General features: G+C 45.8%; 1 protein-coding gene across 4 annotated transcripts in view; it reads right to left on the bottom strand.

Moving 5' to 3' along the window:
- Positions 1–16,913, bottom strand: part of jade2 (jade family PHD finger 2) — a 174,379-nt gene extending 157,466 nt beyond the window's left edge. For 3 of the 4 annotated variants that reach the window (XR_003932254.1, XM_030100613.1, XM_030100615.1), the window contains exon 1: positions 16,650–16,912. The gene's annotated coding sequence lies outside the window, so the exon portion shown is untranslated. Of the gene's footprint in view, positions 1–16,649 lie in introns of all 4 variants that reach the window. The other variant, XM_030100614.1, reaches the window with a different exon arrangement.
- Between the last annotated feature and the right edge of the window lie 6,666 nt (positions 16,914–23,579).

Here is a 23,579-nt window from a genome sequence, read left to right as displayed (position 1 = left end):
CCCATCCTGCAGCAACACCGCCTCAACCTGCGCTTTGTCAGAGTTGAAGCAGGACAATAGCTGGAGGCAAACAGATGTCAGAATCAATGAGACCGTGTTGCACGAGGAAGAGAGCACTATCAAACAGAATCAAACCCAACCATATCATGAAATAAAGTGATTGCGGAGCAGCTGAACACTTCTGTCAAATAAATAATTGCTCTGTCTGCTGTGTGAAGGAGGGGGGAACATTTTGGAAACGACATGAGAGAAGGAATGAGGACTCGGTAAATTCAAGATCAATACAGAAGATGGAACAGAGGGATCGTCAGTCAAAAGGAAAACACACAGATATCACAAAAGGTGGAGGCAGACAGAAAGATCCGAGTTAGATTGGAGGAATATATCCAGACTGGTAGACTATAGATCACTGGAAAAGACTGAGAGCCCAGAGGAAAACAGAAGGAAGAAGAGTTTAAGAAGCAAACAGAGGAGTATCACAAAAAAACAAACTGCATTTGAACAAATGTTCACAAGAGTTTATAACCATAATTTGGAAAATAAGCAGGCACACACACACACACACACACACACACACACACACACACACACAACCTTGAACCTTAAGCTCTACATCCTGCTGTAATCACTCTGCTTTATTAAACAGAGCTGGCTTTGCTAATGAGCTCATTAATTCAAATAATAAGCTAATGGCGTGGATCTGAACTCCGTGTCTTTAAGCAACGGAGAGAAACAAGTTTCGGCAAATTCTGTTTTTCCTCCCTGATAAGGAGGTTTAATAGGACCAACATGGAGTGTGAGTGTAAAGTCTGTCTGGGGACATGTTGCACTGTTCTCTGTGAAAACACTCGGTGACGTGAAGGACGCCACGTGGTCAGAGAGTCTGTCTATTGTGAGCGTGCTGGTGGGTGCGAAAAAAAAAAAAATGAAAAGAAAAGAAGTCAAGCACACAGAGACATGCTTCCCATAATCCCATACTACAGAAGCACCCGGCCTGATGCGTTCTGCTGGGTCTGGAAAACCACCTACGGCTCCCGTTTGAACAGCATCAGCTGGTGTAAGCCACATCCTCTCTGCACAGCCCAAAACATTTACAGTGAGAAGGTTGACTAATGCATGCTGGGAGAGCCAAGTCACCTGGGGAGCTAATTAATTGGCTGACTATGACACTGCCGAGAGCACTACGTCTGACTGAATGTTTAAAGGGGGGGGCCGGTCTCTGAAATGAGCTGCAGTTCGGGCCGCAGAAAACAGTGACGTGGACACCAGAAGTGCAGGTGGGAGAGCGGAAAGTGGCACATCAGCTGTTTCAGCAAAATGCACGCATGTGCTGATAAAGGAGGGTGAGTTTAAAGACGTGTTTGTTGGAGGACAGCGCCAGGTGAGAGCAGCTCTTCCTGCGGGATAATTAATTGCGTTTGCTTCATACATGACTCGCTCCGAACGTGCCAACACTCACAGCAAGTAGCAGCTTCTTCACATGTAGGTGTTTTTCCTCCTTTTGGTTTCTAATTTGAGCAGGTCACAAAGATGCAAGTCAGACTACAGGAAACTGCACAAAGCTGCCATTTATTGAAATGATGTTAAGTCCTTTAAGTCTTCTGTAAGACACAAAGCTTAGTTTTCTCCCTCAAGGAGAAAATGTGTTTTTACAAAACTGCACAATCATTTAGAAGCACAGTGAAAGATGTTTAAGTAATTCAACCTCAGCAAAAAAAAAAAAAAAAAAAACACCATTTTGGATACATTTTTTTGGCATTTTGTAAAACTACTGAACCGACTGACTGACATTTCACAATCAAATTTTGATTCCATAAAGTATCCCTCGTCATCCATGCACAGTCTAAAGGACTCAAATCTGCACAAAAACCGCCAAAGTTGTGCATTAGGAAATCCAACGCTCCCAGCTCGTTTGTGCATTCTGCAGAGTATCATTAGAAACACTTAGGATCACATTATATCGCGGAGTAAGAGACAGATTCATCATTCCAGCAGAATCAGCAGCGCTGCTGAAGCTTGATCTGCTCCATTGTGAAGTGAGCAGATGTCACTGCAGATGAAAACGGAAAACGGTACAATGAGAAGCTCTCTTTGTTGACAGCAACACAAGGTCCACCTCAGGCAAGAGTAAATGTGCAGAAAAGTGCTGAATTCAGAAAGCCGAAGCTGTCTGTCAGTCCTAATGTGAGTGCGACTGTGCATTCCTTTTATTTCTTTATATTCCCTGTAAATTGTGTCACTTTGTTCTGAAGATAAAACTATTTCTGGTGGAATTTAACAAACCAAATGATGTTCAGACAATGTCTCTTAAGTCTTAAGTCTATAAAAAAAACATTTACCTGGGGAAAAAAAAAAGATCCATGAACACACTGGGAGAACATGCAAACTCTACACTTTAAGGCCAATAAGCTCGGGCTTGAATCGAAAATTCTCTGGCTGTGAGAGAACAGCGTTACTATTTTTACCCAAGTCCATCGTCTGTCTGAAACATGTCGATCAACATCCAAATCTAAAGACATCAACAAAGTTTCAGAAAAAACTTCATATTTTGCTACTAAACAACATCCATTGAGTAATTTGACACCAGCATCCCCAATAATATGAAGCTGTAGGAGTTATTATTTGATATTGTGTCTGCATTTTTAAAAGACTTGTGCAATTGAAACATAAATGAGACAACAAATGTTTTAATTATGACAGATTCCTTGGGAAGAGAGCCTGAATTAGACAAATGCTTGTCAGCTTTGACAAATGTCACTTTTGGGAATATTCAAGCATAACTGCCTGTTGATTGAATAATAAAGTCTCCAGACACTGCTGTCAGAACTGAACCCAGGTTAAATTTAATCTTTCATCCCAATCAGGTTCGCAGGAAAAGCCGGCGTGATGGCACAAACCCGTCAGATGTTACTGAAATAATCTGCTTGATCTGCTGTGAATAAAGAGGCGGGACGCTCGCTGGACATTGTCTCCTCGTCTTTCAGCTTCCAAACCTGTCCGACTGGCTGCATCCCGTTTGTCATTCTGTCCGTCCGTCTGTCTCCCTGTAAGCTCGCCATCTGTCTTTCTGTCTCTCTGACTGCTTGACTCTTTGCCTCTCTGCCCATCTCCCCATTTGCCCGCCATCTGTTTGTCTGTCTGGAAGTATGTCACTCCATTGCTTGGCTTGCCCCCGCCCCCCCCCCCCCCCCCCCCCACACACACTCCCCAACCCCCCTCAGTTGGCCCCGTACATGACGGTGCATTTACTTCAGCAGAGACGCTGCTGAGGGGATGGTGTCTTTTTTAGCACTTTGCAGCACTTAAGGTCAGAACAACAACAGTTACCACGATGGCGATCTATTATTAAGAGACTTGGAGATGCAGAAGCCCAGTGGGTAACACACACACACACACACACAGATACGTGCACACACACAGACACGGTCCTCTCTCGAGATGAGTAGGCGGGCTGGCTCATCAGAAGAAGCAGACAGAACCATCAACAATAAACAGACACTAAGTGACTGCTGGAACATCTGGACACACACATCAAACGAGAGGCCGCCAAATGCGTTTGCAGTTTTGTTTTTTTGTTTTTCTGCCATGCACATAAAAAGGATTTCAATAGTTCAGACCATGAAGGTGCTAAGCGTACATGCTCGCATACACACACACACAAAAACACACTGAAAAAAGACGCAAGCATCAACAACAACAATCTCTGGTCGTGAGGCCGTTTGCCAATCAGCTCACACACACACACACACACACACACACGCAGAGTTGGCCGGTGCTCAGCACTCCTCGAGGTGCCAGAGGTCAGTCAGTTTGATAAAGAATCCTTGCATATAAATTGCTTCATAACAAGCCATCTCTCTGAGGCAGTGCTCTGCCTGTGTGTCTGTGTGTGTCTGTGTGTGTGTGTGTGTGTGTGTGTGTGTGTGTGTGTGTGTGTGCAGAGATGTGTTAGTGCAGATAAAATGTGTGTTTGTTTGTGTGAGCACACGTGTGGTGCTTTCCTGCTTCAGTGATCCTAATGGTGTGTGTGTTGGGGGTTTGATTAAACAGGGTAAGACCTGATGTCTGGGGAGCAAGAATGAAAAAAAAAAATCTTAAAAGCCTTTGGCAACATCCAAACTGGAAAAATGGGGAGTTACTAACTGTCTGTTATCTTTTTCTAATTTGTCATTTTCATGCAGCTACTCTCCAACATGCCAAGATCAAGTGTGTAAACCTTTTAAAAATTATAGTTTTCTTGAAGAATCTGTTATAAAAAATGATCTGATCTGCTTGTAAATCGAAAGAACAACCAAACAAAACGTGCTTCGCCCATAAAAGTAACATTTCATTTCTTTATTAAAACTTGAAAGCAACAGAATCCTTCTCCTAATAAATTGCAGCAGCAGAACATATTCAATACATATAATGCTTACAATACAAGGAAGTTATTATGGTGAAATCAAACTGCAGCTTTGTTAAATCGAGCTGCATTCTAAGTAGAAATATCCTCATCATCAATTTGATCCATTTTGGCGACGTCGCTGGGACAACATGGAGAACTTTTTCAAATGAATCCAAAGTTTCCTGGATAAATGGTTCATTTACTGACCGAACTGTTGGGGAAGGACTGGCAGCTCCACGCAGGGCCAAAAACAAGAACCATATACCAGCATGAGACAGCTGTTCCCATAGTGAGGTACGGAGGTAGGGCGGAGGCAGCATCATGTCAGAAGGCTGCCTTCACAGCCTGACGTTGTCAAAATGCTTTTATTTTCAAAGCGAGTGTTTAGACGGGGTCCACAACCTTTCTTAGAGGAAATCATGTCAAGCATATTGTGTGTGTGTGTAGTTTAGATACACAGCAGACCAAAGTCAATCATCCATCCACACAAATCAACAAAAAGGAAATCTCCTTGACCGTATATCGTCGAGTCTCTCTACACTTAATGATCCTGTCCTTCACCTACCCTCCTCTGCCATCCCATAAACACTGAACGCTTCCTCCTCCTCATGGTGAAAAACAAAAAAATGACAGCCAAGATGGCACGTGTGTGTGTGTGTGTGTGTGTGTGTGTGTGTGTGTGTGTGTGTGTGTGTGTGTGTTGAGCACCACTTTGTCCATGCAGTGGTAATGCCATGTGTACAAGCAAGACAGAGGACATACAGCTTCAACTGAAACACACACACACACACACACACACACACACACACACACACACACACACACACACACACACACAAACACAGACACAGACACACACACTCAGAGCTATTTTTGGACAGATTCACTAGAGAGACACTCGGCAAAAGAAAGCAGTTTACACTGACAAGTCTGACAGGTATAGAGGGAGAGGGAGAGAGAGAGAGAGAGAGGGAGAGAGAGAAAGAGAGAGGGAGAGAGCAGCAAAGAAAAGAATCACAAAGATTTATTAAGTAAGGTTGAGGGACCAGGGAGAGAAAAGACAGAGGCAGAGTGAGAAAGAGACATTAAGTATAAAAGAAAAAATACAGAGGAGGGAGGTGGGGGGAGAGAGGGAGAGAGGGAGAGGGAGAGAGAGAGAGAGAGAGAGAGAGAGAGCTGGGGAAATAGGGCAACTCTTAGGAATGATCTGAAAAAATCAAAATGTCAGGGTATGTGTTTGAACGTGTGAGGCTGGGTATCAAGTATTTACCTCAACATCAAACATGGGCACGTGCGCGCGTGCATACACACGCACACGCACACACGCACACACACACACACACACAGAGAAAAGACGCTTGCACTTGCAAGTGATAGAAAAAAGAAAAACACATTTGACACACATCGCACACATCAAACATCATCATCAGGGCCACGCTAACAGGTGTGCAAGAAAAAGAAAGCACCCAACACACATCCCAACATGAAAGGTAGACACACACACACACACACACGCACACAGATGCACACTCTCTCTCTCTCCCTCAGTGTATGGATAAAAAAAAGACAGGGCTCCATCTTTTAACACCCTGACATTTTTAGATGAAGAGTTTATTTTGGGGGGGGGGGCTGTTTTACTTAGACATTCTGAATCCAGTTCTCATAATTAGGTCGTTTGCAAGTGTGCAAAACATCCCCCAATAATCTCCTGAATTTCCCCCTTTTGTTTCCTGTTGTCTTCTAATTTAGGAAGTTTTTCTTCAATTTTCTGGACATTTAGCTTGTATTCTCAATTCTGAACAGAGAAAGACGAGGCCAGTCATTTCCCAGCCCCTCCTGTCTTCGTGCAGGAGGGAGTAACTTGAAGCGGCTCTCCTTCAGGCTATCTGACATGTTTATTTTGAGCTCGAGTGTGCATTAACTTGTAATTATGTGAGAAGCCCAATGACTGATAGGTCAATCAACAGCAAGTTCCCAGTAAATGATTTGTTGATTGATCATGCGAGCTATGTATCAAGCAGAAATGCCAAACACTTGCAGGTTTGACCGCTTCCATCAAGAGGATTTGCTGCCGGTTTGCGTTAAAGGTCTGCAATTCCAGCCTGTCAGTCAGCCCGGCACTTTGGTCCCGATCAGCATGTTTTATGTCAACAATTACGCCATCATTAACATTTCTACGCACAGCGGCGGGACCTCCAGACATCCCCTGGCTTTTCTTTCACCGCCAAAAGCAGCCTGAAGTTGTGGCTTTGACCTCAGAAACAGCCATGTCAGCAAATCCTGCTTTTTCATGGAGCGCCATCATTAGTGGCCGGAGTTATTGTGTCCGATGCTGTAATATATAATCGGGTCAAAGCAAAATGCTGAGCAATTAGCTTCAAGTTCAGCTGCGTGTGTGTGTGTGTGTAAGTGCACCTGATAGTACGGCTGTGGACTGTCACAACTCGTCAACACTCGAAGCCGCTTCAGGCGCATTTTTCACCCGTTCATCTCACATGTCAGACAGAACAGACATGCCTCCACTTCGATCGATGCAGCCGTCCACAAGGGGAGCGAAGTGGCTCACGCTTCATTTGCTTCGGTGACCTAAACTCAATAAAGCAGCCTGACACATTATGCACAGACAATGACAGAATGAGGTTTTTGTTCCCTCTGCTTCTGTCTCGCAGGTGTTCATGCTGTCCTTGCCTCTCTAACTCGGTTTCTGCATAGTAAACAAAAAAACGATGTGCTTCAGTTTTTTGTTTTTTTTGTTTTCTCCTTCAGTTAATGAAATCTCACTCCTTCCAGAATTTAAATAGACACAACTGGGAGTTGCATCTCATCCTCATATGTTCTGAATCCACACAACAAATCAGATACATCCTTTTTCTGTACAGATTTTCTGGCTTTATTGGATACTTTAGCTCCTTTTCTTTAGCTCCTTCCCACAATCCAAAAAGCATTTTAGGTTAATGGGTGACTTTAAATTGGCTGCAGACTTGAATCTGTGTGGGAGTGTCTCTCTCTCTCCCAGACTGACAGGAGAGAGCAGGTACAGGAGACAGATGGAGGGCACCTGGCCCATTCAGCTGTCATCAAGCACCTTCTCTCACGCCGAGGGAAGAAGCTACCGTCCACGCAGACTGTGACGCGGCGTAATGTGCATTCTCTGAACCAGAGGAAGTGGTTAGCCGTGCAGTCCTGGAGCGCAGCCACCCACTTTGTTTTGAACCTTTCAGTTCCTTCTTTTACAAAGGCATTGTTTTGATCCACTGCCAATCTGTTTTGGAGGAGGGACTCTCATCATGGTTATTTTTTTTTTCTGAGGTTTCTTCTTTCTTGACCCCACTTCAGGTTTTCCTAGGGAGCAGTTCTCACCTCCAACCAAGAATACTTTGACCTGTCCAGGGAGTAACCTGACTTTACCTATAGTCCCGCGAGATCGGCTCCAGTACAACAAAGATCTTAAGTTGGATGAAGACGTTAGATGGATATTCCAAAGAAAATTGTGATCTGAAAGATTGTGCCATACAATTTGATTTAATCCAGCTTAAGTCTATGGGGCTCTGTAAATACCGCATGCTGCTACAACATGTGCAACGCAACGCTTCTGGATCTCCTGAAAATGATTTCACTCTGGTTTCAGAACAGAAAAAAAGAAAAAAAACAAAAAAACAAAAAAAGAAAGCTTTACATCCCACAGAGAGGAGAATAAATCTTGAAGTTTTGATTGAATAATCCCTCAATGTGAGAAGCTGAAGTCAATTTTATTGACACAGTGAGAGGAACACAGCACATGCAGGCTGCGCTTAACTTCCAAGCTGGGAACTTCACTGCTGAGCGCACGACCTCATTCGGCGCACACACACACACACACACACACACACACACACACACACACACACACACACACACACACACACACACACACAGTCTCCTGACTGACTGGAAGGCTCACAGCCACTTAAGAGCAGTCATGAGTCACCCTCCGATGCTGATATCACCATCACCATTCCCATCAGCTCTCTTCCCTGTTGCCCCCCCCCCCCCCCCACCCCCTCACCCCCTCACCCCTTCACCCTCTCACCCCCCACTGAATGCTCCATGGGGAACCGTTGGATAGAAGGAAGTTCGCTCCTGATGTCAAATACTGAAGACTGTGGTCTCGGCTAAGTGAATTAGTTATTTTCGTATTGCACTCGGGGGAGCGGGGCTTCCTGAAGCGAAGAGTAAAGCAACAGAGAAACAAGTAATAAATGACCCCTGCTCGCTGCAGCACGGCTTCAGAGAGGTGAGTTAACAATGCCAGAAACATCAGTTGACTCTTCAGAAAGATAGCCGAGATTATTCCCGAAGTAACTTCACCTACTTGATGAGATTTATTAAGGATGTGTGTGGATTATTGACATCTTTTTGAAAAATGTTTGTTTATGTATGATACTTTATGCTGTCAGTGTCATGACAGACATTCACACCACTGTATTTACCGCAAATCTAAATGCATCATCGTGGAAATTAATGTTAATTTCTGTTAATAGAAATAGTCCCACAGTTTTAGTCAATTACACACAAATGAATGATGGAGGTAAGAAATAGCCACATGTTGGTCAAACTAAAACATTTTAACATCCAGTAAACAGCAAAATCCTTTAGTATTTTATTCAGTAATGTGTGAAAAAGAAACTCTATAAAGCCAGGATATTATCAGTACCTCAAAATGGCATTAGATAATTACACCAGTAAAGAACAGCTCGAGCTGTGCATTGCTTTTGCCATCATGTACCTTGAAGATATAAAAATATCCTCGCTCTTCGGACAGCCTGGTCCTCCTGAGATTGCATGCTAATTTCCTGAAAAATAAATGTATATGGTGAAATGCACCTTGTCAAAGGTCACTAATTGGTTTAGCTTAAGCACATGAAATTCTTGATTAGGTTTGTGGCATCTTAATGAGATGCTGTTAAGCTGCATCCATCCATCCATCCATCCATCCATCCATCCACCCCACGCTCCTCCCAATGTCGACTTTACTGTTATTATCGGTCAATCGACCTTTGGTAATATATTGTAAGCTGAACCTTTCTTCTTTAAGTTGCATATAAGATCTAGAAGATCAGTGGTTAAAAATTGAGTGTTTTGTTGTTTTTTTCAAATAACTATTTTATCTGGCAGTGTTCACAGACTGCAGGTATGAACCATTGATCCAAGCAAGGCAGAATGAAATAATAACCTCAGGCATCAATATCTAACTACAAAAAGCCATGTTGTTTAGCATTCACATTTGTTTTAAAATCAGATTCAATACTTTTCTCGATGAAACCCTGAGAGTCCAAGAATGAGTCTGATTATCTCCATCTGATAGATCATCAATTGTTCACCAAGAGGCTGTCAAATAACTCTTTATACAAACTGGTTTGCTTCGTACATAATGTGGACTAAAGCAGCTTCTTTGCGTGGCATTACTATGCAGTAGCTGATTCTCAATATTATGAGTGTTTGACCATTATGCTGACCATAAAAAATTTGGATTATGTCCTCGAGGGCATGTGTAATAAAACGAATAAATAAATGTCGATATCTGCAGGAAATAAATGTGGAAACATAGGAGGAAATAAAAAAGTAGAGGACGAGTGAAGATATGAAAGCAGTGTAGTGGTGTTATGAATAAAAAATTAAGTCTCGCCAAACAAAAAAGTGATGTCCTTACACACACATACTGCACGCTGCAACACCATAAGTACACACACAGACACACACCGAGCAGAGAGGCGTTGGGCCAAAGAAACAAGCCACAGAAATCAAATAGATTTCCTTTATCACCTTGCTGGCTCCAGCCACCAGAACATTAACACAATATTTATTGATGCTGCCACTGCTCCTGCTGCTGCTGCTACATTATGAGGGCAGGAATGAGCGAGCGGAAAACAGAAAAGATTGGAGGGAGAGAGAGAGAGAGAGAGAGAAGAAATGAGTAAACAGAAAAACAGAAGAAAGGGGCTGAGGTCCAAATAATTTTCTAACTAAGCCTCTTGCTCCATCTCCTGAAATCTGCTGACAAACAATGAGGGAGGTGAGCCGGAGCCAGGGAGGCTGGGGCCGAGCCAAAACTCAGGAGGAGAGAAACGGAGCGAAGGGGGGGGGGGGGACAGGTGGGAGGAGGGCGGAGGAACACAGAGACTGATCCATAGCTCCCGTCCCTGTTGCCATCAGGAGTTCATTATCTGCTGGAGGAGAGTGGAGGGGCGGGGGGTGATGGGGTGATGGGGGGGGGGGGGGGGGGGGGGGGGGGGCAGTGCCCTTCACTCCTCGTGACTCTCAGAAGTGTAAAAGTTAAAAACACACATCGATGCTTCCTTTCAACTACGTCCTCTCCACACATTATCTTTAGTGTTTACAGTATATTCTAATTACTGGATTACTCTGAATTACCTCTGAAAAATATATCAGAATGGCATCCTGATTAAGTATGTAATTTCTTTTTGGATCACCGGATGCTCAAAAAGCAAAATAAGGCCAGGCATACTGCTTTTGCCTAATATTTATTTGCCCTCTGTCTCCACACACACACACCAAACACACAAAGCACACACAAAACACACACTCCTGAAGCTCATCCCATCAGGAGCTCAAGCAGCATCTGTCAGCCTGTCCATCAATGCGCTGACACCCTTTCAGATGCTGCTTTTTATTGGAGGCAGGAGTGGGAGGCAGCAAACAGGCAGGGAAAGAACAGTTCAATACTCAGTAAGAGAAAAGAGCCAGGGTTCTGTAAATGTTAACAGTGGTTCAATTTTAACTTTATGTTCAAGGAAAGAAAAATATTGAAAGTCTATCAGAGATCTAAGTTCTTTTCTACCACTGTTAGTGTCTCGTTTAATTTTTCAGCTGTGGTGAATTCTGATATCACTGACTACAACAGAAACCTTCATCCATGGATGGACTTCTGGGAGTCATTTTAGCCTTTTGAGTAATCAGGTCACTCATAAAGCTGTCTTGTCAGTAGAAGTTGTAAAATCAGTAAATCTTTCCTGAATCCAACCCCAGACCGAGAACGATTAGTATATTATGGCATCAAAACTCCCTGACATGATAGTTTTATTACTAAGAATTGCAAATATTTAATACAGCGAAATTGGGATTATAAATAGGTTTTAAGATTGTCACTTGTGTGGGATTTGCATGCATGGATTTTCTTTGTATACCAGTCCAAAAACATGCTTTTGAGGTTAGTTGGTACCTCCAAATTTCCCATAGGTGCTAACATTGTTATAATAATATTGTTTTCTAATCCTACTTTATTTTATTCATTCATTTCCATACCTGTGTTGCCAATTCAGCATTTGAAAAGTGAAGTTATCCTGTCTGCCGGAGGTCACAGGCTGGGTTCTCTTTGTCGTGTCCTTGACTGGGACACTTTACCACTTAGATTTCTTGAGCAAGAAAGCGATAATAAATTGAACGGCATCCAGCTCACTTAACTGTCATTGAGTACCTGCCGTACGGACAGGGGAGGAACCCTGCTGTGCATCCAGTAACACGTTGCGTCGCTGGACTGTGCAATCTCGATACCTGAGGTGCTCTGAAGATGAATATTATAGCAACGAACTCCTAAAGTGCCTGTCGGTAACGCTTCTCTCTTCCCATTATTTTATCATTTTGCCAAGTCATTCTTTTTAAAAGGTTAAAGATACTGCAAAGTACTATGGCTGCTGATGGTTGCACAGCATTGCTGGGAATTATTACATGAGGTCACCAGAGAGAAAGACATGATGCCAAGATTCCCACATCTCATAAGTCGAGATCTCTCTGACTCATCGCAGCAGTTCCCAGCTGTCTCAATACGTACATGGCCACCAGTCAAATAAGAAAGAAAGGCACAAATAATGATTTAATCAGGCTACAAAGCCACTGAGCTAATATCCAGAAGAAGACATACAGAAAAGACACCAAAGAAATTGGAATAAAGACTGTTAAAGATGAGCTCTGTGAGTTGTGCTCTTAATGATGCCACTGTCTCACTCTGTAGTACCAACAGACTTCACTGTAAGCTATGACAAAAAAGCAGATCATTAATTTTATCTGAAAAGCCATCTGCTGCGCCAGAACATCCACTGCTCTCATTCAGTCAGCGAGGGACAGGTTTTGCAGGCCAAACTGTTATGAAGCACATTCCAATTATTCCTGCAGATAGTATTGCCATGAAATATCCGCCGCATTTTCCTCCTCGCCAGTCATGTGTGCAGGTGTGCAGCGTTTGCAATTATACTTCCCTAACAAGGCTGAGTCATGCCGACACGTGGACAAGAAGATGAAAAAAAGCATGAAGAAACTCCATAAGACTTCCTCTCCAGTAGGGGTCTGACGTCACCTCCTGGCCGCTGAACAGCAGGTTAACATGTGCACACATGCACGCTGGAGAAGCTGCTGCTGCTGCTTAATGAGCTTCCAAGCCACAGCGGGGTCATCCACCGAGAGCAAGCCGTGGCAAAACACGTCACTGTGAGTAATGCAGGAAAGCATGCTTGCAGAGGTTTTTCAACCGCATGACAGTTTTCATGTTGCAAAATTTGTAACACAAGACATCAACTAATTGCCACACGGTGACATTTATCAGGGTTTGACAGCGTGATTACAGATAAAGGATCTTTCCACAGAAATGAGGAATCCGTCCATGCAGCCGTGCATCTTCCACGCCGCTTCATCCATGTCTGGGTTGTTAGAGGCTGGAGCATATACTAGTTGACACTGTGCAAATACAGAGTGCTTTCTGGACAGGTCGGGCAACAGGACCAACACAATTACAGCAGCTTAACTGATCTACAGCTGTAGCGCCAGTGAGTCATTTAAATGGACGTGCACACAATTCATTTTTGAAATCCTGTTGCTTTTGCAACGATAGGTTATGATATACAGTTTTTTAACTGATTGAAAATCAGAAAAGAACAGTTAAGCTCAAAGGAACTCTTGTAGACTGTGAGAGGCAAACTGCCATCATGCATGCACAGAACATGCAAACTCCACACAGAAACATTCCCCAAGCCAACCTGCACTAGTTGTTTTCTCACAATGAGATGAGTGAGCTAAAACACTACAGAACCCTGCAGCCCGGCGAATGCATTATTTGCAGATGTTTGTAGATTTTGAGTGTGGCGTCTGCAACATGGGCAGAATATTGAAGGGCATCCGTCCACATCAATACAGGCATCCCAGAAGAGGTTCCACTGACCTGTCAGTCACCTGCATCCCAAAGCTGCTTTACAAAAGCAGACATGCTGAAGAGGCAGACAAGCCCATACACATCCATTCATAACTGAAAGCCAGAAGTTGATCCTCACAAACTAGCTGTATCGCAAATCCGTCGGCTTGCCTCTTGTGCACAAGAGGCTAAGTGGATTATTAGGGGCTATTGAGGACTTCTTGACATGTTGTGACTGTTATGTTTGCTCCTGCTGGACTCTGCAGCCGCTTCTTCCTCTAAATCATTGAGACTATGAGCTCTCTGAGGATCCTGACGCTTCACCAACCACAGCGAAACAGACTTAAATGAGAGCAGATTTTCAGAGTTTGCCAGGAGAATTACATGTTACAGCACTGATGTTGTTGCTTTGTAACCTCTTTACAATAATCTTCATGAACTGAAAAACTATTTTTACGTTGACTTTTTGTTCATTCTGTGTTTCCATTCAGACAATAAGAAAAATGAAACATCGCCATCCAGAGTGGAAGTTGTACTCAACTGCTTTGTAAAGCCAAAAGGGCGCATGGAATAAGACATAGATTACACATCATTATAGCGTTATCTTTGCAGCTAACATGCAGAATGGTTGGTTAGTAAGCAGCGTGCAGCAGAGAGCTGGTTCCATGACAGCTCGCCAACATGCCTGCAGGCAGCTCAAACACAAACCCCATAAATCCCTCTGCTCTCGCTCCGCTCCCATCCCTCTTATATGACACACATTTCCTAATCACGCACACTGCCCTGAAACCCTCTTCATCAACGTGTGTGAAAATGTGTGTGTGAGCGTGGAGGACTGAGGGTACGCTTCATGTGACGTCAACGGTCCATTCATGTACAACATCCCTCCTCCTCCTCCTCCTCTTCCTCATCGTCTTCACTACATAGCTGCTAATGCGATACAGCACACCACGTGGGGGTCCTTACCCCCTTTTGCAGCCAATCGGAGCTCAGCGCTCGACGCAGCAGACACAAATACAGACGTACACACCCCCCCGCGTTCACACACGTGTGCGTATGAACACATGAGGCTTCGAATGGGTGCATGCTCGAGTTTCATACGACTACTGGAGGGCTGACGCACTCCTCTCAACTGAGCTATGAAGTCATATGATCAGAGAAGCCAGAGTGCAATCGCCAAGGGACGAGTACAACGATGGATAAAATGCTGGAGAAGAAGTGGAGCAATGGATGCTGAAGGAGGGAGTAAAAGATGGATGATTGACTTGAGAGGGCTGTCATCAAAAAAAAAAAAAAATGGATGCAAAATAAAAACATCACTCATCCCCGTTCACTTGCTTTTGTAAACAACCACTGTCTCTAGGCGAGAGGAGGGAGAGACCCAGAAGTAGGTGGAGAGAGGAGGAGAGGGAGAGCATGAGTGAAGACAAGACAGCAGTGCATCATGGATGATACGAAAGACTGAGGAGGGGGGGGGGGGGCAGAGGAATAGAGCGAGAGCTGTTATGCCCCCACACACCGTGACTCATCTCCGGTTTCATACCCAGCGGGAGGAGGGCTGTGTGTGACGGAGACAGTTTCAAGAGAGCGCTACGTGCATCTGTACTTGAATGTGCGTATGTTGTGATGGAGGGATGCTGGCGTGCGTGGCATGATGTACGTGGTGGTGATAATATGTGTGTGTGTGTGTGTGTGTGTGTGTGTGTGTGTGTGTGTGTGTGTGTGTGTGTGTGTGCGTGTGTGAAAAAGAGTAAGCGTGTGGAGGGTGGAGGGGAAGCTGCTGTCACAAATGGGAACGTTTAACAAGTCCCCAGACGATTCCAGCTTAATTGATTCAAGGCTGGAGTCACTTGAGCCTCATGTGTGCCATCTTAAGCTCCGAAAACAGATAAATTGCTCCATCCATTAAAGATCAGCGCTAACAGAGGTTCTCCATGCAATTATGAAGGGCAGGTGGCCACAACGCAAGGATGGAAAACACACAGGAGGAAAATGCCTCGTGCACCCCCATTAATCCTACTGACATGTGGCTCAAGGCATCACCATCTGCATCCACACGCATCCCCAACAACAACAACAAAAACCTGGTTAAGGGCGCCTCTCTCCTGCACTCGTGCAACTTGGGCAATACAGCTCGAGCTCTGACTTTGAGGAGGTAAACAACAGCCACTCCCCCTCTTCCAGAGCCAGCTAGACTTGCACAGCACGAAGCAGCAGCAGTAGCAGCAGCAGCAGGAGGAGGAGGAGGGGGGGGTGAAGGAGGCAGAGAGGAGTTGCTCTAATTCCTTGATGCGTGTATCTGTGCATGCGTGCTCAGCCTTCCTAAAAGCAGCTCCGCTTCTCCCTGCTTCCCTTTGCCCCCTTTTTATTTATTTGATTTTTTTTTTTTTTACTGAGCAGTGAAGCAACCTGCCGGATCCCCAGGGACGGTGGACGCTCGGTGCCACCACCCTGCACACACAACTTCACCTCCTCTCGTGCACGCTCGGCTGTGAGCGTCTGGAGGTCCAAGCTGTCCAGAAAAGCAAGAGAGAGAGGGAGGGGGGAAAAAAATAACCTACTCACATTCCTCGCCACACTGCTGCAAATGAGCCTATTTGTTGCAATTACGCGCAAAAATAACGCGCACTTGGACACTCTCCAACTACCAGCGCGCACACTTGATTCCCTCCGGGGAGGCTCGTTCACGTTCCGTTTCTGCAGCATCGCATGTTCAAGTTTTCTTTCGGATGCGCACATGCAAGGATTTAAATTTAATACAAAAAAAAAAAAAAAAAGGGGGTGCTGGGCTATTTGTGCTTCAAATTACTGAAACACGACAAACACATGCCCCCCCCCCCCCCCCCCCCCCCCCCCTTCCTCCTCCTCCTCCTCCTCTTCGACCCACATGCACCGCTCAGGCTAAGCTGCTGCCCGCTGCCTGTGACTGACAAGCCCGCTGCAAAAGTGCGCACAGTGCTGCTGCCCTGCTGGTCGCGCAGCTCCCAAATAGCACCGGCTGCAAAGTTGCAATGCTCACACTTTCACGTTTCTGCACATTTGTGCGAATCCTCGCAGTATTTCTTATTTCTGTTTTTTTGTTTTTACCTTGATCGCAGTCAGCTTCGGGTACAGAAACGTCCTCGGTCGTGGACGGCGGGAGAGATTAGGAAATCATTGAGAGCCGGGCATTTGTAGTTTAACAGAGTCGGGTTTAAGGACCGGTTCCCACTCAGTTCCCCCCCTTCTCTCTCCGGCAGCCTGCGTCCACGTTGGGTGACAGGACCGTCCCTTCCCGGTCCCCTCCCCTCACGGTGCGCGCTGACAGCGCGTCAGCTCCGCAAAGAGCGACGACCGAGTCCAAATCCTGGGATAAAAATCCACAAAAAAAAAAAGAAAAAGTGGCAGCCAGGCTGGGATACAGCCTCTCACAAGTCGGTCGGTGCCGGTTGCGGGTCCTGCTCGCGGCTCACGGTTCTATGCCAAACTGCGAGGTGCGCACCGCGCGGCGCTCACAGGAAAGCATGTCGCATTTTGCAAAAAAAAAAAAAAAAAAAAAAAAAAAAAAGCAGCCCCAAACGTGGTGTCAAAATCCGGCTGCTCTGCTCCCCGGTGCCAGGCGCACACGGGAGGGGGGACGGAGCAGCGAGAGAAGGAGGCTTGAGGGGAGGATAAAAAATAAAGAAGAAAAAAAAAAGAGAGAAAGGGGGGCTTTATTTCCAAACGATGAGTCAGAAAAAGATTACCAACCAGTTTCGCAACGTCCCTCCTTCACAAATAAAACATAAGCGCTCTCCTCGTCTTCACTTGCTCCCTCCGCTCGGCTTCCTCTCCGCGGTACGTGCACGCCGCTCTGCACAAACTGCACAGGCGGGTCTCGTCTTGCAACCTCTCCCTCCCACCCCCACGGAAGAAAAAAAAAAGACAACACAGAGAGAAATCAGCTCTTATCATCAGCTTGAAAACTCTTTTGGCGCCATATTTATGGCGTACTTTCAATTCAGCGTTACCGCAAACTGCACTTCCTCCTCTGACAAACGCGAGAGTACTGCGCCTCGGAGAGGAGAGGACGGGGATTGAACCTTCACCTGCCTCCTCCCTCTGCTCACAGGCTTGCTGAGCTGCATTTTGGAACATGAGACAGAAAATTTTTCTGCTACCTTTTAAAAAAAATTGTTGCATTGAGAGTAATATTTAGCATTTGAATATTTCCATGTTTATTTAAAGTACTGTTAATGAAAGTCAAAACACTTAAAAGGTGCAAAGAGATTTCACTAACCAAGTAGTGAGTTTTGAAATATTTGGGTGAAGTGCTAATAGAATATTTGCCCGGTCTACCACTATGCAGATAATGGGACTTTTATTTGTGCAAAGATCTGTCGCTAACACTGTGCATTTTATCAATACAAATTAACATGCAATAGTTGCAATGGATCAATCGTACAGGTTCATATTTGTGCAATCTATCGATCTTGCACATATTGTGAATTTTATAAAATGTTTGGGTAAGAATTTAAATATAAGTTCTGCTATGACAGAAACTTCTGTTGGATTCTATTTTTCATGTGAGTCACGGTTGGGGAAAAAAATGTTTCTCTCTGGAAATACCATAATTTCCATATTCTTTCAGTAATGCAGCACAAACACACCTGTAGCTTTCAGATACTTCATGGGTTGCATTTTCACTCTCCCAAGGCGATTCTGTTTTAAATTCAATCAAACAAAACATGCCAGCTCTCTTGTGAAGCAGGTCAAAGTCAAGCTACGTTATGTTTAGAATGTATTCATTCACGTTGATCTTTGATTTTTCTCATTGAGTTTGGTGATTTGGATCCCAAATTCACAAGTATGTGAGACACCAAGACAAATGTTTCTGTTCACACCAATAAGTTACATTTCCTTCATTGAATTTCATTCAGAATCATCATAAGCTGTTTATGATAACATGTTTAATGTAATGTTTTTGTTCCTTCCTTGTCCATGTGAGCCTTCTTTCGCATGGGTGCTTGCGTTTTGAATCGCCCGTTGAAGTGGTGTGAACTGGATCAACGATGGCTGGAATGAATTTCTTCTTTCTTCACCTCAATTCAACCTGAATGGGTTTTTTAATGGACAATAATTACAACCTGCAATCAGTCTGAATCAACACAAGTTTTCTTTTCAGTTCATCTTAATATAGTGCAGAAAAACAGTTTGACTGAGGAAGCATGAAGCCTACCTTTAAAAAGGACAAAGCCTTTGGAGAAGCAGTGGAGACTCTCTGCTGGAGGAGAGGACGGCAGAGGACTGGCAGACAGGCTGGTTCTCCTCACTGCAGATGGATGGAGCAGCAGGGCCGGGTCTACGCAGGGGCAAGAGCGGGCCTGGCCCCCTCAAACCAAATCCCCCAGCCCCTCACTCCGATGCTACACGCGCCCCCCGACATTTGTGGTGCCCCCCCAGACACTTGACATGGCCCCCCTGAGACTGACGGGTCTGGCGACGGGTCTGCAGCCACTAGTTTTTTTTTAAACTCAGATTAAATCTGAGTTTTGGGGAAACCAGAGCACCCACCGGTCACACAGCCTCCTCCTCCTCCTCCTCCTCCTCCTCCTCCTTGTTTCTACTGACTGGGGTCAGGTTTCTTTCTTCTCTGGAACAACCAGCTCCAGCAGCCCTTGGGCCGGCTGTCCTCCTCCTTGTCTGCTGTTTTCACCACATCCTCTTTTTTACAATCTGCTTCCTCTGACTGCCTGATCGCCAGCTCCTCTAATTCTTTGACCTTTCTTTTGAGGTCCTCTCCTTCCTCCAGCACTTCTACTTCTGACACAGTCATGTTGCCCTCTATGGTGGTGACAACCTCCTTCATCCCAGAGCTGTTCTTTAAGTGTAATACTGTCCATCTTCCAAATAAATCCTTTGTCTCCAAAACAATAACTTTCTTGGTCTCCTCCATGCTGTTTTCAGACTTCTTCTTCTTGTCTTTTTTGCTGAACAGCTTCCGGAAGCCTTGTTTTTGCTTCCTCCTTGCCTTTATGGTCTCCACCAAGATCTTGTTTGTGTCTTTAACCTTGGTCTTCTCCTGCTGGAGAGTTTGCTTTTCGTCCTGGAGGATCTTGGTCTCCTCTAGAAAGGTATTGTTCTCATCCTGCAGGAACTGATTGTCTTCCTTCAGAGTCTCGTTCTCTTCCTGCAGGGTCTGGTTGTCCTCCTGCAGGGTCTGCTTCTCATTCTGGAGGGACTGGATCTGATACTGGAGGGTCTTTTTCTCTTCCTGCAGGGCGTGGTTGTTCTCCTGCAGGGTCTGGTTCTTCTCCAGGAGGGAGTGGTTCTGTGCTTCGAGGAACTCAATCCTCGCCCGGAGGGACTCGTTTCTCTCCTGGAGGACCTCCTGCTCCTGGGTTCCCGTCTTCTCCCTCAGTTCGCTTTTCAAGCAATGATCTCCATTTCACGGTTTTGAAGCATCTGTAATAGCTCGTCGATATGAGAGCGCATATCTAGAAGCTCCCGAGGAACATTGAATCTCCGGCGGGAGTTTCAAGGAAATGCACCTCTGAATCTGGGACCTCCTGCTACAGGGTTCCCGTCTTCTCTCTCAGTTCGCCCCAATCTAGACAACACCAATACAGAGCCCACAACCAACACAAAAACCGACAACCAACACAAAAACTGAGAGAACCATACATATACATGTATATATATATATTTTTTTTTTCTTTTTTTTTTGAGATATAGCTAGTAGTAACTAGTAGTAAACTCGGGGCGTGCATCAAGAGAGGTCTACTACAGATCACCATTATTCTAACCATCACAAGAAGACAAGGTAACCCAGTATGTGAAGAGTGATTAAAGATCAGCGTTTAAAGATCAGCGTGATCATGCAAATATGATGGTGATAGTGATGGTGATAGTAATCATGCATATATGACCTCTGACCCATGAGAAGGCCAGCAGCAGGCCAGAGAGGCCCTCAGAGCCCAGACAGCCGGCGGTCATCACAGAGCCCGGATCCAAGCCGCTCCCCCAGGCAGAGGCCCATGCTCCGGTTCAGAAATGGGGCAGAGGAAAGTCCCGGCCGGGGACCCCGGCGGTCCCGGGACCCGGGCCCCGCGGAGCCACGACCGGCAGGAGCCGGTCCACCCCGGGCGCCAGACGCCCGGGGCGGGCAGAGCCGAGAGCCCAAGGCCCAAAAGCCCAAGAGCCGACCCCCCACACAGGCGGAGGGCCATGACCCACCCGGGAGAACCGGCCCTCACGGGCGGCTGCCCACCCCAGGCCAGTACACCCCCCAGCACTATGGATTTCTTGTGAGACACGACCACAGGGATTATCTCAGGTTCTTATGGCACAAAGACCACGACCTATCAACAGAACTGCAGGAGTGCCGCATGCCTGTATACGTTTTCAGAAACAGCCCATCACCAGCAGTAGTGATCCACTGCCTTCGGAGAGCAATCCAGAAGGGCGAGCCCAAGTTCGGAAGCGACACAAGGCATTTTGTCGAGAGACATTTCTATGTGGACGACGGGCTGATTTCGCTTCCCACCGAATCTGCAGCAATAGACCTGGTCAAGCGCACATGTGCATCCCTAGCCGAGTCTAATGTCAAGCTCCACAAAATCGCCTCAAACAGTGTTTCGGTCATGCAGGCATTTGAGCCCGAAGATCTAGCCACAGGTATCAAAGACCTAAGCTTAGACGACGACACTCTACCAGCACAAAGAAGCTTGGGCCTCTGCTGGGACATAAACACAGACACCTTTATGTTCAAGGTAGCGGTGAATGACAAACCCGACACCCACCGCGGCGTGCTCTCTGTGATTAACAGCATCTTTGACCCCTTGGAATTAGCAGCACCTGTGACAATAAAAGGCATACTGCTGCTACATGAACTTGCCAGTGGTGTTCAAGATTGGGACGCTCCTCTCCCCGAGGACAGAATGTACACATGGGAAGCATGGAAAATGTCCCTCCAAGATCTGCACAGTCTTCAAGTCCCACGCTGCTATGTACCGACTTCGCTCTCAGAGTCCACCTACACTGAACTGTGCATCTTTTCTGATGTTTTGAGCTGGGCAATTGCAGCAGTGGCATACCTAAGAACAGTCAATGAACAAGGACATTGTGAAGTCTGATTTGTGCTCGGAAAAGCAAAACTGTCACCACGCCCAGAGCCCACAATACTTCGCCTTGAACTATGCGAAGCTGTTCTCGGGGTCGAGATAGCTGAGCTCATCCTGGATGAACTGGATCACAAACCAAATGCTGTCAAATTCTATTGCGATAGCAAAGTGGTCCTTGGTTACATCTGCAACGAGGCAAAGCGCTTCTACGTATACGTCCACAACCATGTCCACCAGATACGTCAGACTACTACCCCTGAACAGTGGCACTATGTCATATCAGAGCAAAACCCTGCAGATCTAGCGACCAGATCTGTTCCCCCGTCACAGCTCATGGACACTATGTGGTTCAAAGGGCCTGACTTTCTCCACAAATCTCCCGAACCAGAGACATTTCAGCCCTTTGATCTCATGCAGCCTGAAAAAGACATCGAAATCAGACAAGTCACTACTCTTGCCACAAACATTCAAAAAAAGGACCTCACACCAGAACGCTTCAACCGCTTCTCGATATGGAAGCCATCAGTGCGTGCCATTGCCTTTCTGATTCATCAAGACCGCTCTCACTCAACTGTCAACTCATCTCATCACTCGTGCAAAGGCTGGCATCAGTGTAACAAGCCACGCACTCCTGAAGAACTGCAAAAAGCTCAGGAGCTCATTCTCCAGTCTGTTCAAAGAACTGCCTATCCAGAGGAGTATGCTGCTCTCCAAGCCAAGCAACCTGTCCCAAGTTCAAGTACCATCTTACCTCTTGACCCTTACATGAGTGAAGGCCTCATCAGAGTTGGGGGCCGTCTCAGACACTCGTCTCTGAAAACAGAGGTCAAATACCCTGTCATTTTCCCTAACAATCACCATGTCACTAAGCTGGTAGCAAAACACTACCACACAATGGTAATGCACCAAGGAAGGCAGTTCACAGAGGGAGCCATTCGGCAAGCTGGACTCTGGGTTGTGGCTGGTAAAAGACTGATGTCATCCATTATTCACCACTGTGTAACATGCCGAAAACTCAGGGGCAAATTGGAAACTGAAAAAATGGCGACTCTCCCCCCTGAGAGACTCGACACCTCCCCACCTTTCTCCTACGTCGGTCTGGATGTATTCGGTCCATGGACAGTCATCACACGACGCACACGAGGCAGTGCAGCTGACAGCAAAAGATGGGTCATATTGTTCACGTGCATGACTACTAGAGGTGTCCACATGGAAGTCATTGAATCTATGGATGTCAACAGCTGCATTAAGGCATTACGCAGATTCTTTGCTATTAGAGGGCCAGCAAAGCAACTCCGATCAGACAGGGGCAAAAACTTCATTGCAGCCAGCGTGGAACTTGGCATGACACAATCAAACAACAATCAGCCAAACATCCTCAACTACCTCCACATCAACGGCTGCACGTGGGAGTTTAACCCTCCTCATGCATCCCACATGAGAGGTGTTTGGGAGAGAATGATCGGGGTGACACGCAAAATATTTGACTCTATGCTTTTGCAGAACAAACACACCCGTCTGACACATGAGGTGCTTTGTACCTTAATGGCTGAGGTATCCTCCACCATCAACGCGAGACCTCTAGTTCCCATCCCAACAGATCCGTCATCTCCATTCTTGCTCTGCCCAGCAATGCTCTTGACCCAAAAGCAACATGTGCCTCCTCCGCCAGGAGATTTCACTACCAAAGATCTACTCAAGAACCAGTGGAAGCAGGTGCAGGCACTTGCAAATGAATTCTGGGGCCGCTGGAGGAATGAGTATCTCAACACCCTTCAATCGAGGTGCAAGTGGCATAAAACATGTCACAATCTTCAAACAGATGACATTGTGCTTCTGAAACAAAATCAGGCAGCGAGGAATGAATGGACAATGGCCATGATCACATCGACCATCCCGAGCAGTGATGGGAAGGTTAGGAAAGTGGAAGTGAAGA

This window comes from Salarias fasciatus, chromosome 10 (genome assembly GCF_902148845.1).
Source record: "Salarias fasciatus chromosome 10, fSalaFa1.1, whole genome shotgun sequence".
Lineage (NCBI taxonomy): Eukaryota > Metazoa > Chordata > Actinopteri > Blenniiformes > Blenniidae > Salarias > Salarias fasciatus.
Note: the sequence above shows the minus strand (reverse complement) of the source record. Positions and strands in the feature narration are given on the sequence as shown.